The sequence below is a fragment of the Patiria miniata genome, unplaced genomic scaffold, assembly GCF_015706575.1.
Source record: "Patiria miniata isolate m_02_andy unplaced genomic scaffold, ASM1570657v1 HiC_scaffold_20, whole genome shotgun sequence".
NCBI lineage: Eukaryota > Metazoa > Echinodermata > Asteroidea > Valvatida > Asterinidae > Patiria > Patiria miniata.
The window spans coordinates 32,738,317-32,756,982 of record NW_024037059.1 but is presented as its reverse complement, the minus strand read 5'-3'; the positions used below and the strand labels follow the sequence as shown (position 1 = coordinate 32,756,982).

The 18,666-nt window shown below is 41.4% G+C and overlaps 1 long non-coding RNA gene across 1 annotated transcript; it reads right to left on the bottom strand.

Moving 5' to 3' along the window:
- Positions 1 to 538: 538 nt before the first annotated feature.
- On the bottom strand, positions 539 to 4,765 carry LOC119728713. The gene is made up of 3 exons (XR_005271131.1): positions 4,618 to 4,765; positions 1,385 to 1,510; positions 539 to 615 (listed from the first exon to the last, which is right to left on the bottom strand). It is a non-coding gene; the product is annotated as an uncharacterized LOC119728713 (long non-coding RNA).
- Between the last annotated feature and the right edge of the window lie 13,901 nt (positions 4,766 to 18,666).

Here is an 18,666-nt window from a genome sequence, read left to right as displayed (position 1 = left end):
TGGTTTGTGCAATCTTTTAGAAAGCACTTCTGAATTAAAAACAAAAATAAACTGGAAATTGAAGCATAGCACAGCTGCTACTTTGGCTTCCACTATTTTGTCTTTGTGGATTGTTGTGATAATGGATTAGTATTGTGCTGTTTTTTTTTATATATGCCCCTGTGAAACAGCTTGCACTGCCCTTCCAAGAAAATGGTATTGTCCACCATCGTTAAAATGCAAATGAATGTCCACTAAACTGTGTTTTATTGCGGAGGAACCATTTCAGTGGGTCAGCTCCCGAGTTCACATAGGGAGAGCAGCATGATTCGTTCCTCCAGTAATATAGTAGAAATCTAAATATATTTAGGTAAGTTCTTTACATAATTTTGTATTATCAGGCTTATTTAGTGTATACTTAAAGGCTTGCCAGCTTGTGCCAAACTTTGCTGAATTTGAAGTTGGGTGCCTTGCAGAGACCTCTCTTTTAAACGTATCCTCCAAAGCCCATTTGGCTGGTACTGCAGAATGACTGGTGCTGCTGCTGACGTCATGATGTCACCTGTGTGGAGTTGTGCAATGAAACATCTGTGACTGTGCCAGGGCAAGTCATCACATACATCAGCCAGTGCACAACTGTAGACGTCACAATTGGGAGATAAGGTTTGAATTTAAGATAAAACCACTTCTGTTTCTTGCTGTTTCTGTGCCTTAAAGAGGTTCTGGCTTTGATTGACATCCCTATGGAGTTGCTGAAGAAATTAGACGAAGATGCTGCAAAAATTGTGTAACAATTCGGCACTTTTAACCATTGCCAAAGGACTGGAAAAAAAGCGGTTTCAGCTCTTTGCCAAACAAAGGAAATATAACCAAATGTAAGACCAGCAGGACCATTGCCTTAATGCCCCATGTAAGTAAGATGTAAATGCACATCATCAGTGACAGGCTGAGATCACATTTTCCTACGGAACAAGCTGGATTTCCGAAGAGGCCATGGAACACATTGCAAGTTTTTGTCACATCATGGAGTAATGCCATGAATATAGAAGGAACCTTTGGTTGTGTTTCATTGACCACAGCAAAGCTTTTAACTTTGTGCAGCTCAATTACTTTGTGGACTTGCCCTGAAAGAAATGGAAATCCCTTGTCATTAAATCCAGCTAATCAGATTATCTTTACGGTGGACATCAGTCAGGGTGTGAGGCAAGGTTGTATCTATCTACATCTATCTTAAACCTTTATCCTGACTACATTATGATACGAGCACCGGACAATTGGACTGATGGTCTGTCGATATGAAAGCTCAGCAGACTGCTCATGCTACTGCACTTTATTTGCCTCATCCGTGCTCAACATGAGAGAACATACGGATAGAGTAAAAAGAAAGTAAAATGGAGCCCTGCACCTGTGTTTCAGTGTTCCCAAAAGTAAGCTGGTGATTGGCTAGACGGAAGCTGAAGATCCACTCCTCGTTGATATGGCCAAGTACATCAACTAACTTCCTTGGTGGCATGGTATCTGCTGAAGGTGGCTGTAGAAAAAGATTGTAAATGCTGATTGTCTGGCTGCTAAACTACATTGATTAGTGGCTGTTACTGGATTGATTGTTGGTTGGTTTAATCATCCGCTGCGTTATTTGTTTGAACACTTGAGGGCTTGAGCTGCCATTCGATATGGTCTTTTGAAATTTCTGATCAAGGCGCCGTAAGTAATTTTGAACTACAAGATGCATAACTCCGGACACCAGGTTTCACTCTTGTTGCTTTGTAAATGCCTTGGAGTTGTTGAGCTGAACATTTGAATCTGAAAGTGAAACAATAAAATAAGAGTTCATGGGAGTACTAAATTGTAGACATTTATTTTTACTAGGATGAATGTAGTAAAAGAAAACACCCTGAAGAACTTTCAAGATCAACATGTTTTGAGGTTGACACCACCGATCATGGTGGGCAGTCCATGTACAAGTAGTGCTGACAAGAGAAAAAGAGTCCAATACCAAAAAAATGACAAGAGAAAAAGAGTCCAATACCAATAACCCCCACCATCAGCTATAAAGATGGCTAACAGTTCCTGTGATCATTGTGGACAGTCTATTAGTAGCAGTAGAGACAAGAGAATAGAAACCAGTACAAGTCCATACCACACCCTCTTGGATGTAATGCAGATATTGGCAGTGAAACATTAGAAACATTTGGCAAGGAAAGGTTCAAGGAATTCCTCTTTTGCGAAGCTGCTGAGTACATGGTTGCTAAATTTCCCTAAATGGTCAGACCAAATTTTGATCAATGCCCAAATTAGTTGATATATCTAAGAGAGAGAACTTCAACTTTACCAAGAAATGTACCTGTCTTAATATGAACACTTCTGTTAAACTGGAAAATACAGGATGATTTCTGCAGTACCAAGTTGATGAATTTTCCAATGAAATTTACCAGCTTTACAAGGGTGGTCAGAGCAGTAAACATCTAAAGGGCAGCTCAAGGATGGAAATCAGAATCTCGAGTTTCCTCTACTTGGCGAAAAAGCTGTTCTTGTTTTGATCCACAAAAATGCTGACTGTGAACGAATCTTCAGCTTGTGTCTTGTAACACAGGGCCAGCATGTCTTTGAAGTGACTTGATTGTGAAGAGCAGTTCATGTAAGCCATGGAGAGCAGGTGCTTTGAGCAGGAACATTCTACTCAGTTGCTCAAAAATACAAAATTGCAACCTACTCGGATTTGCAAATGAAGGAAGACTGTGCCAAAACTTGAATACTGTTGATTGCTGGTGCTTTGTGACCATGGTTAGTACAAGAATAAAATATTTTCATATGAGAGTCAAACCCTTTTATAAAAAAAATATCATGGGGGCTTAAGTGAGACTGGAACATACAATGGTAAAGCATTAATTAAAAGCCTAGAATGAAATAGGTTTTACTCTGTGGGGATTAAAACTGTTCTGTCAGGATTTGGTGACAGTCCCCATCTTCTCTGTGCATGACTATTGGCTTGATGAAAAGCACCACATGTATAAATTAATTTTTAATATTAAGAGCTCTGGAATTATCCAAAATCAAGATAAGATTCCAGGTTAAGCATAAATCTGAGAAAGGTGACCACAGTCAACAAAATCACGGACGAATGGACGCAGGGTGGTGGATATATGTACGATATATAACAGTTCATTTGCATTTTGGCAGTGCGGGACATTATCATGGAGATGGATACAAGGGGTAATATTTACACCAAATTGCCAATACTGCCTTTGCCTTGTCCTTCCATGTATATGCGTGCAAACAATCAGTTTTTCCACCGTAACTTAGGAAGGACTTGAAATATCAACTTATTACTTGGTGTATAGGTCTGTAGTGGTGTCTCAGAAATATTATGATTTTGGACCTCGTAAGGTCAAAGGTCAATATGATAACCCTAAAAAAAATAGACAGAAAGAGTTTCCTACAATAACTTGAGAAGGATCGTCGTGGTGTCCTTTATTACTGTAAATATTAAGAGTGCTTGCAATTAGCCGACAAGCGTAACGGATTCAAAATGCTTTGCAAGTAAAGTAAATAATATCAGTCTTGAAGCTGCCATGTATCAAATTAGGCAGGACGCACTGCAAAATCTGCTGGTCAGATTCGAATGCACATTCAGATGAAAATACATTAAACATATCACAGCTTAGGGGTTCAAACCTGGGCGTGCAATGCAGTGCGTTCCACTTATGGAGCTCTCGTGAATAATCACAAAATGTGTGTGAGTTTGTTTCTGCATTCAATAGCGGACGTTGAACAATAGAGGGTCCCCGGTTGTAGGCAAATGCACACTTGTGTGTACGTGTTTAAGTAATTAATTGAGATTCGAAAGTGGAAAAACTGTTCCTTTTGCCTATTCCGTATCAAATTCTGTATCAAATTAGGCAGGACTTAAACCCCCCCCCCATCCAAAATCCAAAACAGAACAAAGAAAACAAAACCCATCCCTTTTTTGCCTGTGACATCATTTTTTTTCCTATTGTGTACATTGTTGTCTCATTTGTCTGCAAGCATTTATGTTGGCCAACTGTTATTGCATATTAGTTGGGGAGGACTGTAGGGTTCCCCTGGATATATTTTCTAAACCTACTTTTTTATAATCCAAAAGGTATCCTGAAATAGATTTTTTATGTTCCACAGATCAAATATTGTTTCATGGGGTTCATTTGGCGGCCATCTTGGATTTTGACGAAAATCGATTATTGACATGAGTTTTGTAACAGGGATCTAAGAATAACAAAATTTAATGACAAATTAACACGTTTTCCGGAGTAATTTGGGTGTCGGGAATCGATTGAAAATCAGGAATGGAGCCACTCAGACTGCCTCGTAGCCGGCAAAGCGAAGCTCGTACCAAAAAAGCTCCACCACAGCAAGACTGTATCCACACCTTCTGTTACAACAACCCAGAGAGGACTCGGCACTTTGTCGACAGTCTTGATGTGGCTCTGGCAGAGCCTACAGGCGGTGATGACACTTAACGGGAATCTGAGTGGTCCCACCTGGTCGATGGTCTAAACCTCGCCCACTTCTGCAAGCAGGAAGAGAAGGACGTAATGACGCCGAGTCAAACTTGGAAGAAATAGAATCAGTGACAAAAAGCCAAGAGAAGCCATCAAAGACCTGCCAGTCATGGGAGAGGCTTAGACATCCACACTGCCATCACAACTGGAAGAGTTCAGAAAAGCCACAGGCTGCCTTGCTTGTTGACGGTATCCTACCCTGACGGTATCCTTCCCTGAAGTCCTAATAACCAGTGCTGCTGCGTCGCCTTCATAACTCCTCTGCCTCTGCTGGGAAAAGGGCAACGTTCCACAGGGATATGCGTGATGCAAACAACGTCACTTTGCACAGAAAGAAGGGCAACAGCTGCGATTGTAATACCTATCGCAGAATCTCTTAGCTCAGCTCAGTCGGTAAGGTCTTCTCACGCATTATCTTCAAGCAAACTTGAATCCTCGATCCTGATTGGTCGATCCATGGCAACAAGCCGTGCTACATATAACCATACCGCACGGCCACGGTCCATACCGCACTCCGCGTATTTCGCCATTCTAAGCCTACGTGACGCGATTACTGCTGCACAATTCACTGGGAATTCAAAAGTTGCGCGTAGGTACTTACACAGCATGCGTGTTCCAACTTTACTGTGCGTCAAGTTTGCTTGAAGATAAATTCGTTATCGCGCTCGCGCTCGTGGAACACGGAAAATGTAGTGCGTCTGTGTCCCACATACCACTCGGCCTTCGTGGTATGTGGGACACAGACGCACTACATTATTCCGTGTTCCACGAGCGCTCGCAAGATAACTAATATTGTCCTGACCCGTCTACAGAGCCTCACGTCACGTGTCTACCAGGAGTAGCAGTGTGGCATTAGAGCGGGCAGACCCACTGTGGATATATTCTCACTTTGCCAGCTGCAGGAGAAGTTTCAGGAGCAGCAAATGCCACTCTATACTGCTTGCATAGACCTGACAAAAGGTTTAGGAACTTGTCAGCAGAAGTGGGCTCTTCAAACTGCTGCAGGGATCGGCTGCCACCCTAGCGATGGGCATGATACCATCCTTCCACGAGGGCGTGAACTTCAACGGTGTAACATCAGATACCTTCCCATTGAGAAGTAAAGTAAAATAGGGCTGCGTACGTGTTGGCTCCCACTCTCTTTGGTATGCTCTTCTTATAATGTTCCTAGTACCTACGTTTTTGGAGGCTGCACCAGTTAAGGGTGTAGACCTGCATACCCAAGTCGATGATGCATTGTTGGCGTCCCACATTAAAGCCCCACTCCAGTGGCTCATCGATTGTCCCGCGCCTGCAATCAATTTTGGGCCGACCATCAACATGATTAAAGACCAATGTCATGACCCAGAACATTGTAGACTGCCATCGCCACCAACGGACACGTTCTTTAGGGGGTGGATACCTTGACCTACCTCGTTTCAGCCATCTCCAGCACACTGTCTCTTGACACAGAGCTCAACAGCAGAATAGCCAAGCATCACGTGACTGTGCACCCTATGCCGGTCAGGGAGAAGAGACTAAACAGCTTCCACTTCCGATGCCTCAGACGCATCCTCTGCATAAGCTGGCAGGATTGAGTGACCAACACGGAGGTTTTAGAGCATGCACGTTTGCTAACCTAGGCATGAGACGTCTTTAATAGCTTGGGCTATGTCAAGAGGATGGTCGGCGCCTAAAATGATCTCCTCTATGGAGAATTTGCTGAAGGTTCAAGACCTGTAGGGCGACGCTGTTTCCGCTTTAAGGACATCTGCAAGATTGGAATAGGCCGCGTGCAGGAAGGTGTCGAGGTTGGCCGACGATGCTGGAAATCTTCCTGACTGACAAAGTGAGCCACACAAAAGGCGGGTATGTTCATCTCAGGCGCCCTCATCCTTGACCTGCACTCGCTGTGATAGAGACTGCCACTGAAGAGTTGGGTCTTTACAATTCATACTAGAATGTGCGTGATAGCTAATACTTCTTTGGTTGTGCTACAACCATCGTCTGCCATGACGTAAGTGATGCCACAGTAGTAGTACTATTCCAGTGGAAAGGAATAGTGGAAGAGCATCAGTAGATTGATTATGATGAGTATTAGACTTGTCTTGTTGAGCGACATGACAAGCTAGAGAAGTGGTCATCAATGACATTTCATCGCCATACTGAACGTCTTAGGCGTCATCTTAAAAATTAAAAAAAAAAAACACGTCATATCCCCTTGATGCTCTTCCACTTTTCATCCTCCGCCTCCTCAACAGTTTTCTGGTGCAAAGTCAGTGAGTGAAAGGGAAGGGATGGCCGCACCATACTGGCATGATTATTCACATCCGCACTCGGCATTTCCAGCTACAAGATTAAGCCTACACCTTAATTGGGCTTCGTATAATGCCTAGTTAAAAATAACAGATTTTCGTCGAAGCCCAAGATGGCCGCCAAATAAAACCCAATGGGATGAGATTTGATCTTGCTAACATCAAAATTCATTTACTATACTCCTTAAGGATCACAAAATCGTAGGTTGGAAAAATGTATCCAGGGGTGCATGGGAACCCTATCTTCCTGCTAGACTTTTTTTTTTAGTGTAATAAAGAACTGCACTCAACCTTCCATTACTTTTTGATTCACTCAAAAAGTTCTGAGCACCTCTCGCTCAAATAGCGACTTTTCGGTACAGAATGTCCTTAGCAATCTAGCCAATTCCCTTTATTTGAGCCAAAACAGTGGCAATTCATGACAAATGATACCGAAAACAGTTGCACTTTCTAATACGTGCAAAAGCTGGGGTTCAACACTCACCCTGCACGTATACAAAAAAGTGTAACTTTTTTTCAGTACCATTTGTCATAAATTGCATAGTTTTGTACACATTAGTTTTGGGGTCTAACAAGGGGTATGGCTGCATTGCTATGGAATTGCTGTACTGATCAGTCGTTAGTCGCAAGATGTGCCCAGTAGTTTTTGAGTGAGACGAACAGTATTAAGAATTTTTTTTTTCTTCTTTGGTTGAGTGTAGTTCACAATGGTTTGCAGTACACGTACAGCATGTACGATAATCAAGAACGTGTGCCAACAATTTTGTTTCACAGACCCGAAACTCAAGGAAACAGTTCGTCATAAGTTTCAGTCTAATATGGCACATGACATTGGATATGCCATGTTGTGTGTGTTTTCCTACATCGCCGCAGCTAGAAGTGCAGACAGTCATACACGAAAGGAATTGGAAGAAAGGAATTGGAAGCAAGGATGGCAGGACGTCGACGCCAATTTCTTCACTCTCCCTGAGCAGTGTTGTGGTTTCGTATCACATTCTGTTTGTTTCTTTGTTGATTGTTACTAGGGTTATTCAATCATGACAATGTAATGTAAATTAAAAGGGTGTTTGTAGAAAAAGTATACTTGTATGTCAGTTAAAATGTCTTCCCGAACCTCCAAAAGCTCTCTTTTTTCGGGGTTGAATAATGAACTTTATGCGTGTTCATAAAGTTATTGTAACATTTGGTGATAAGTGCAATTACATGTAAAGGCACGGTGAGTTTTCGACCCTACCAAGTCTACTTGCACTCATAGAGCTATATTAAATACTAGAGCGCTGACACATGTTCAAAGTGATGCCTGCTCTGGGCGCCTCAGTGTTTGTGCACAAACCTATAGAAAACTCGAATTTTGTACAGCTGTTTACATAACTGCGTTTGCAATATATACAGCTTACCGAAGCCGATATACCCAAATCCGAAACTCACGATCAGCAAACGAGCGTTTCATTTTGCTCTGAGCAAACGGTGCAACGCGTGTGCGTATCCGCTGGAGATGCTTTTTGCCGTGACTTTTTTTAACCGTCATGACGCAATAACTCAGTTTCTTGCACTCTACTTGCCCGTAGAACAACTACCAATGCATATTTATCTGGAGATTCGCGTGGAGTTCTCACACACAGTCTAACCCACTATGCATGCTCTGCGGTGTACTCACATGTAATTCCTCAAACGTTACGTTAAGCTACATACTTACCCTCCGATGCCTCTAATCAGTGAGGCCCAGCTTCTTCCCAAAGTCTACTTGCACTCATAGAGCTATATTAAATACTAGAGCGCTGACACATGTACAAAGTGATGCCTGCTCTGGGCGCCTCAGTGTTTGTGCACAAACCTATAGAAAACTCGAATTTTGTACAGCTGTTTACATAACTGCGTTTGCAATATATACAGGTTACCGAAGCCGATATACCCAAATCCGAAACTCACGATCAGCAAACGAGCGTTTCATTTTGCTCTGAGCAAACGGTGCAACGCGTGTGCGTATCCGCTGGAGATGCTTTTTGCCGTGACTTTTTTTAACCGTCATGACGCAATAACTCAGTTACTTGCACTCTACTTGCCCGTAGAACAACTACCAATGCATATTTATCTGGAGATTCGCGTGGAGTTCTCACACACAGTCTAACCCACTATGCATGCTCTGCGGTGTACTCACATGTAATTCCTCAAACGTTACGTTAAGCTACATACTTACCCTCCGATGCCTCTAATCAGTGAGGCCCAGCTTCTTCCCAAAGTCTACTTGCACTCATAGAGCTATATTAAATACTAGAGCGCTGACACATGTACAAAGTGATGCCTGCTCTGGGCGCCTCAGTGTTTGTGCACAAACCTATAGAAAACTCGAATTTTGTACAGCTGTTTACATAACTGCGTTTGCAATATATACAGGTTACCGAAGCCGATATACCCAAATCCGAAACTCACGATCAGCAAACGAGCGTTTCATTTTGCTCTGAGCAAACGGTGCAACGCGTGTGCGTATCCGCTGGAGATGCTTTTTGCCGTGACTTTTTTTAACCGTCATGACGCAATAACTCAGTTACTTGCACTCTACTTGCCCGTAGAACAACTACCAATGCATATTTATCTGGAGATTCGCGTGGAGTTCTCACACACAGTCTAACCCACTATGCATGCTCTGCGGTGTACTCACATGTAATTCCTCAAACGTTACGTTAAGCTACATACTTACCCTCCGATGCCTCTAATCAGTGAGGCCCAGCTTCTTCCCAAAGGACTTTATCCAGATTGCGAACATGACGGGGAAATTCTCCGACGAAAAAGCAGGATCCACCCCTAAGTCGAGTCGGACGTTGGCATCAACGAGCTTGGGCGGCGAGTTAGGGTGTTCAAGCCCCTCTTGGCCTCAAGGGCCAACGGGACGTTATCATCACAGACTCCGATGCCTCTGAACAAAGCTGAAGTGTACCTTAAGCCCAACAATTTGCTGTCTGTTACGAATACAGACGACGTTGGAAGGGGAATTTTCTTACTTTAATCCCCGCGGGTTGACGGCGTGTTAATTTTTGTCGGTTTATCGATGATTTGCAATATTCTTCGTCAGAATTATTTCGGTATTTCGGAATGCCCCGGCCCTCATCCGAGTCCCTTTGGAACCTGTCGCCAAAGCAAGCAAGGAACGCTACTCTAAATGAAAAAGAATACGCCGAAACGAACGAGCTAAGTTTATTTCCGCTGCCGACTTCATTGTAAGCTTGTAGGGTACAACATTACGAACCCCACCACCGAGTCATGTCTCCACTAACTCGGGCACTCTTTCCAATATTGCACCAAGCAAGGGGCGACTTGCCCAGTTCCCTCGGACGCCCCATACAGACTTGACCGTGGAAGGGCTGATAAATGATAAGCCACTCCTCGGAACACTTTCACTCAATTTTGCAGAACCACCAAAATCAATCTTGGTTTTTGCCTCTATTTTTTTTTCAGACAAGAAAGTTTACTCCAGGTTTTAGATGACGAAAATTACGTTTTCCCATTACGGCCGTGGGGCCGTCTTCAAAACTTAATGTGGACCTGGGGATTGTCGCCGATCGCAGGTGTTCCAAACACAATAATGTTGGAAGCAAGGATTCAATCCTACCTAGCGCATTGATGTACTTACAGATCAGGTCTGAGAAGAATCAACATGTTTTTCAATCGACTTTCTGTCTCACATCAAAGAAGGTGGAACATGGCGGAACAATCTTAAATTTGAATATTTTAATCAGATCTCTCAGTAGTCGGTCGGATAAGCACTAAGTGCTACTATGACTTGGAAGGGTGTGAATTGATATGTTATTTGCATCACTTTAGTCACCGATGACTGAGCATCATTGATTTGATAAAGCAGCATTTCAGAAAGAAAATTTCACAGGAAATGTGTCATTGGTACTATCTTTAAAGCGAGAGCTATATGACTTTAAAACACTTATTTTGTCATCTTCTTTTGGATAGATATCTGATTATTTAGTTCTTTTTTTGCACGGAAGACAGGTGTATTGATAGGTTTTTTTTAAAGTTATATTGTCGATGTAGGTTTTTTTTCCTGAACGGTAGAAGCAACATTCCATTGAAATGTACATGTACACAAAGAATTAACCGTAGTTGTAAAATGTCAAAAGTAACTTGGAATTTAATGTTACAATGTATAACATAGTTATTAAATGTATATTGTACTCTTAATAATAATGGCCTTGTTTTTGGACATGTATCAAAATGTATTACAGGGATCGTATGTCGGTCACGTGTAAGACAGGGTGCATTATTTTAAAATAAGATAATACAAGCAAACCTTTTCAATAATTTAATTTTTAACAAGTTTCACTGATTTAATAGCATCAGTGCTGACAAATGCACATCCTTCTGGAATGTCTGTTGGGGCCTCCGTTTTAAAACGTAGTGCACAGTTGCGATGCGTTTTTTGGACAGTGCAATGTTGTTCCCTCCGAACTTCGAAAAATAACAAAATTAAAAATTTGAGTCAAAAAAAGCGGAACTAAAACCCCCAAAATTTAAATTTCATATTTAAAAAATATGTAGCACTGGAGAGCCAATTTCATAAGCTACTTTTAGATGAATAAAATACTGAAATTGCTCAATCCGTTCAAAAAATGCGATTTCAAGAACCGTCGCCACAATTGCCTTAAGATAAAACCGATAAAACCTTAGTTTAAAAGTTTGGAGTAAATCCGTTTGGAGGCCCGTCTTTAAAAAGATAGTGTGTTCTACAGTTGTTGAAACAAGTATTCTGTCTTTTCTTTGTTCCAAACAGTCAAAACACGCAATAAATTGGTGTTTTGGTTTTTTACGAGACAGGTTTACACCTGCGTTTAAATGGTGATATTCTTTGAACGATTTTTTTTTTTCATCTTAAACTATCTTATTTTTATTTTTGGTTCTGCATATTTTTTCTTAAATATGGATTTTTTTGGGGGGGGGTTGGGTTCCGCTTTTTGATTCACCCTGTACAAACCGGTAATTATTTGGATTTTTTTTTATCACACCCTCGAAGCGATACACATTTTCTTTCAAGTAATGTATCTTGTTAATTTTGTGCTCAACGTATAGCTTCATTTCGTGGTACGTTTAGCTTTCATTTCAAGTAGTTTATTAATATTTTGTATCATTTAAGCACATGTATTTTCCATACCGCCCATTGTTGTAGATATTTACTTCCTTGCTAGCTGTTCCTCCTGTATTGTAAGATGTTTTCAGTTGCATTTCCCTACAATTAGGTTGTATGAAAAGGACATGTAAAAACAGCCTGCACCCTTAAAATCATGAATGATTTCAACTTTTGTATAACCTCACTGTTTGAAAATCGTTGCCGCTCTGTCATCCATTAAAAGTACAAGTAGGGTATCAAAATGGAAAGTAGTACATTTCTGAATTACCTTCTTTGGTACGACCAACTTGTTGTTTTACCTTCGTTCCCTTTGACAACGTGTGAAGCCATGAAACGCAAAACCCGTACCACGTGTGAATTAAAATTAATAATTTTCGTATGAAGTAATAATTACCTTCAATTCAAAACAATTCAAAATGTACTTTTTGTTGTGACATATTGATCAGTGTTATATTCATATGTATTGAGCATGACTCCTGTATGATACCATTTAGCTGATGAAGTAGTTATGAAATTAATTTGTATGAATTTATGTTACATGCAATAACGTAACTTAAAAGATGTGTTGTTGCAAAATTATATTACATGACATAGAATACATTTCCAGTGTGCATTGTTCGTGATATTTTTCTAGCGCTCTGAGGGATTGGCTCAGTTACTCTATTACCATACATAGAACTTGTGAAATGTAAACGACCATAAATAATGGCTTTTAACTAAATTAAAAGAAAAATTCAGTGAATCCTAAATCTGTGCTCATGGTTGTGTTTAAATTTTGTCCCGGTCATGTCAAAGCCGTGTATTTTTTGGAATAATTTTTGCCTGAATTTCAAAATTCTGTCGATTTTTTCCAAGTTCATTAACCATCAAGTTCAAATGTATCTTTATTTGATTAACTTTGATTTCTGAAGATTTTTTTTAAAATATTCTTTCCGATTCGTAAAAATACGAATTTATACACAAAGTTGACCCGATGACCCGTGAATGTTTTTAAAAACTTTAATGTGAAATTCTGAAGAGTTTTGTTTAAACATTACGAATTTTTCAGATTTTGTCAAGTTCAAGTTCGTGACCAGGTCCTAACAGCTTATTTCTTTTATAACTTTTGGATTCCAGAAGAGGTTTTTTTTACGAAATTCTGCCGGATGTTAAATTTTTTTTAAGTTCAAGTTCAAAAAAAAATTTTGTCTCAAAAATCGTAAGAAAATGCGAAATTTTACCGGATTTTTTTTGTAATCGCTATAGCTGTTTCAAGCAACGATCCATTTCAGCCTCAATCGTCTCGAATTCGGTCAGACTTGTTAAGAATTTTCAAGTTCAAGTTCAAATTTTTTTTTCTAAATTTCTGAAGAAAATTCGAAATTTCAGCGGATTTTTTTTGTAATCGCTATAGCTGTTTCAAGCAACGATCCATTTCAGCCTCAAATCGTCTTGAATTCGGTCAGATTTGTTAAGAATGTTCAAGTTCAAGTTCAAATTTTTTTTTCTAAATTTCTGAAGAAAATTCGAAATTTCAGCGGATTTTTTTTTGTAATCGCTATAGCTGTTTCAAGCAACGATCCATTTCAGCCTCAAATCGTCTTGAATTCGGTCAGATTTGTTAAGAATGTTCAAGTTCAAGTTCAAATTTTTTTTTCTAAATTTCTGAAGAAAATTCGAAATTTCAGCGGATTTTTTTTGTAATCGCTATAGCTGTTTCAAGCAACGATCCATTTCGGCCTCAATCGTCTCGAATTCGGTCAGATTTGGTAAGAATTTTCAAGTTCAAGTTCAAATTTTTTTCTCTAAATTTCTGAAGAAAATTTGAAATTTCAGCGGATTTTTTTTGTAATCGCTATAGCTGTTTCAAGCAACGATCCATTTCAGCCTCAATCGTCTCGAATTCGGTCAGATTTGTTAAGAATTTTCAAGTTCAAGTTCACATTTTTTTTTCTAATTTCTGAAGAAAATTCGAAATTTCAGCGGATTTTTTTTCCTGTAATTCCTATAGCTGCGATTAGTTTTACATGTCTAGTTTTACACTGCTTAGTTTTACACTGTTTTCGATGTTTATGAGGCGTAAGGTATCACATCCTAACCATTGTTATCATAGCACAATCTCATAACTTGCTCCTCGCACAGGAGAAGCAACCATCCGTTTCTGCCTCAATCGTCTCTAATTCGTTCAGATTTGTTAAAATTGTTCAAGTTCAAGTTCAAACAATTATTGTCTAAAATTTCTTAAGAAAATTCGAAATTTTTGCGGATTCTTTTTTTTATGTTATCGCCTATAGCTGCAGTTGGTTTTACCTGGACTACGGGGTTCGAGTAATCGGTGGAACGAGCGTCATTAATGCTTAAATGCTGGGCTCTGGCTACATTTCTGCACGTATTTCACATCCGAAGCACGGTGAAACAGAGCTGCGACAACACGGAAAGCGTATCAGCAGAAATGGATCGTTGCTTGGATGTTTCTTGTGCGAGGTTCAGGCAATGAGATTGCGCTATGATAACGATAGTTAGGATGTGATACCCTACGCCTCATACACCTCGAAAACAGTAGTCTATCTAAAACCAACCGTACCTATAGGGGATAACACACAAAAAATCCGCTAAAATTTCGAATTTTCTTCAGAAATTTAGAGAATATTTTCTGAACTTGAACTTGAAGAATGTAACCAAATCTGACAGAATTCGAGACGATTGAGACAGAAATGGGTAAGTTGCTTGGATGTTTCTTGTGCGAGGAACAAGTTATGAGAATGCGCTGTGATAACGATGGTTAGGACACATCCTAACCAAATCACCTCGAAAATACACCTCGAAACAGTAGTCTATCTACACTCAAGGAAAAAAGAAACGCACCACTGATTTTTTTTTTTCAGTTTGAGCCATTTACAGTAATAATTAATATGACCTCCATTCGCATCAAGAACAGCTGTTATTCGTCGCCTCATGGATCGACAGTAATGTCGCAATTGGTCCTGTGGAATAGCAGCCCACTCTTCCTACAGTGCCGCCCTCAGCAGCTGTTTTGTCTCTGGGGGATGATCTCGTTGTCGGATGTGACAACTGAGCAAGTCCCACACATTCTCGATGGGGTTTAAATCCGGACTGAGAGCTGGCCATGGCAACACCTCGACATCATTCTCCTCCAGGAAGTCGGCGCACACACGAGCCACATGGGGACGGGCGTTGTCCGACCCCCAACTCGCTCCAGTAAGGGCAGAACAATTGGGTCCAGCATCTCGTCGCGGTAGCGGGCAGCATTGAGGTTTCCTTCGTTGAAAACCAAGTCAGTGCGTTGATTGGCCGATATGCCAGCCAAAACCATCACGCTTGGGCCACCCCAGCAGTTGACTTCGCGAACACAAGTGTCAGCGTACCGCTCACTGCGTCTCCTGTACACCCGCTCCCTGCCATCGGCCCTGAAGCACTGGAACCTCTTCTCGTCACTGAAGACTACCTGCGACCATCTCTGCAATGTCCAGCGTCGGTGTGATGTCGGCGTGTCAGCACAGAGCCCGGTCGATATGGTCTGATCCAATCAGCCCGGAGACGATTCATGATGGTTCTTGCACTCACTTGCCTGTGGTGTGTCTTCATGGACCCCGTTCCCACTTGATCCACCAATTGGGGGATCTGATCCACCTTTTGCCAAATTGCCGGATCAGATCCCCCAATTGGTGGATCAGATCCGGCAATTGTGTGTAGTGGGAACGCTAACCGTTATAAGGTGGATCAGGATCAGATCCACCTTTTCTGATCCACCTCTGGACCAGGATACAGATCCCCCAATTGGTGGATCAGATCCGGCAATTGCCGGATCACGATCAGATGGGAACGCAAAAGGTGGATCTGATCCGGCAATTTGACCTGTTAACATCCGCCCGGTGCACGAGTGGCGCGAAAATGTTGCGGTCTCATGAACGAAGAAACACGTTTTCAGGCGTGTAGCTCATGTGAACATTTCCAGCGTTTACAACATGCACAATAAACAACCACTGAACTACGGGCTAGCACCGCGCATGCAAAAGGGCACGTGGTATCCTAAAACTACACTATAGGCCTTATTTTTGTTGCGTGTTCGTCCATTACTAAACCTTTTTCATTCCTGAAATTTTACTTATTTTTCCATCCATAAATGACTCTGAGTCCGCACTCACGAAAAGACTTCACTTTGGCACAGAATCATGGAAAAGCTTACGAGTATGCGATGAGAATAGTGCATAACGCGGTACGCACGGAGGTTACAAATCTGAAGTATTGATTATAGAAAATTGGAAAATGATGTCGTAGTGTATCATGTGACCGTTTCTAACCAATGAGAAGCTTCAGAACCAGGGAATCCCTTATCGATGCATTGGTTTCTGCCGTGATGTCACACGTGAGCGGCTCTGTCGGATTTCACCTTTTAATTTATGCACGCAGGATTGTCTGTGAATTCTGATAGTGCTGTTTGAAAACTGACCCATCCTGGCCTAGCATGCAACCATGCAACAATGGCACTCCCACAGAGCGCGCGTAATTCCGAACTCAGTGACCTCTCGGACCCAACATTTCCGTACGAAAAGGTGGATCAAGCATAAGTGGGAACGCGACTTGCCGGATCTTGATCCACCTTTTTCCAAATCAAGTGGGAACGCGGTGATGGTCTCAGCAGCAGTGCGTGTAGTGCGTGTAGAGTGCCGGAACCTGTCACGGAGACGGGACAGCCGGTTGGCACGGTCTAGTGCAGCGGTCGTGACCCGCGGCCTGCCAGCTCGGGGACGATCTGCGGAGGTGCCGGTTGTGTAGCGCTGTTCAAGACGCACAATCGTTGAGTGGTGGACCCCGAACAGCCTGGACCCCGAACAGCCCGTCGGTTCCTTCCGGTTTGGAGGATGCCAATGGCTCGGTCTCTTTCAGGTTGTGACAGTCGTGGCATCATGGATACAAGTGTTTTTGGTGTCATTTTGGTGTCTTTTTATAGGCAAGGGTTGTGTTCAGGACATTAATGGTCAAACGCATATCTGGGAGTCACTCACGTGTAGCCATTAGCATAAAAACACAGTTTTTGGCACTCCCCCAAATCACTCAACACATTGACGTTTATCTCTAAAATGCTCAAAATCTAGAACATGCACCATTTATATAGGTTTTATGAAATACGGACTCATTGGTGGTATTGCGCATGCTCATGCATAGATAATTAGGAGGGGACCGATCACGTGAGAGCGTTTAAACAATTAAAGGGAAAAAGAGTCCGATTTTCATATGACACCGGTCCTACTTCCTAAAAATATGAGAATTTTTATGTGGTGCGTTTCTTGTTTCCTTGAGTGTAAAATCAACCGTAGCTGTAGGGTATAACACAAAAAAATCTGCTAAAATTTCGAATTTTCTTCAGAAATTTTAGAGAATATTTTCTGAACTTGAACTTGAAGAATGTAACCAAATCTGACAGAATTCGAGACGATTGAGGCAGAAATGGGCAAGTTGCTGGGATGTTTCTTGTGTGAGGAGCAGGTTATGAGAATGCGCTGTGATAACGATGGTTAGGATGTGATACCCTACGCCTCATACACCTCGAAAACAGTAGTGTATCTGAAATCAACCGTAGCTATGGGGGGGGGGGATAACACAAAAAAATCTGCTAAAATTTCGAATTTTCTTCAGAAATTTTAGAGAATATTTTCTGAACTTGAACTTGAAGAATGTAACCAAATCTGACAGAATTCGAGACGATTGAGGCAGAAATGGGCAAGTTGCTTGGATGTTTCTTGTGTGAGGAGCAGGTTATGAGAATGCGCTGTGATAACGATGGTTAGGATGTGATACCCTACGCCTCATACACCTCGAAAACAGTAGTGTACCTGAAATCAACCGTAGCTATGGGGGGGGGATAACACAAAAAAATCTGCTAAAATTTCGAATTTTCTTCAGAAATTTTAGAGAATATTTTCTGAACTTGAACTTGAAGAATGTAACCAAATCTGACAATTCGAGACGATTGAGGCAGAAATGGGCAAGTTGCTTGGATGTTTCTTGTGTGAGGAGCAGGTTATGAGAATGCGCTGTGATAACGATGGTTAGGATGTGATACCCTACGCCTCATACACCTCGAAAACAGTAGTGTACCTGAAATCAACCGTAGCTATGGGGGGATAACACAAAAAAATCTGCTAAAATTTCGAATTTTCTTCAGAAATTTTAGAGAATATTTTCTGAACTTGAACTTGAAGAATGTAACCAAATCTGACAATTCGAGACGATTGAGGCAGAAATGGGCAAGTTGCTTGGATGTTTCTTGTGTGAGGAGCAGGTTATGAGAATGCGCTGTGATAACGATGGTTAGGATGTGATACCCTACGCCTCATACACCTCGAAAACAGTAGTGTACCTGAAATCAACCGTAGCTATGGGGGGATAACACAAAAAATCTGCTAAAATTTCGAATTTTCTTCAGAAATTTTAGAGAATATTTTCTGGACTTGAAGAATGTAGCTTAATCTGACAGAATTCGAGACGATTGAGGCAGAAATGGGTAAGTTGCTTGGATGTTTCTTGTGTGAGGAGCAGGTAATGAGAATGCGCTGTGATAACGAATGTATTAGGATGTGATACCCTACGCCTCATACACCTCGAAAACAGTAGTGTATCTGAAATCAACCGTAGCTATGGGGGGATAACACAAAAAAATCTGCTAAAATTTCGAATTTTCTTCAGAAATTTAGAGAATATTTTCTGGACTTGAAGAATGTAA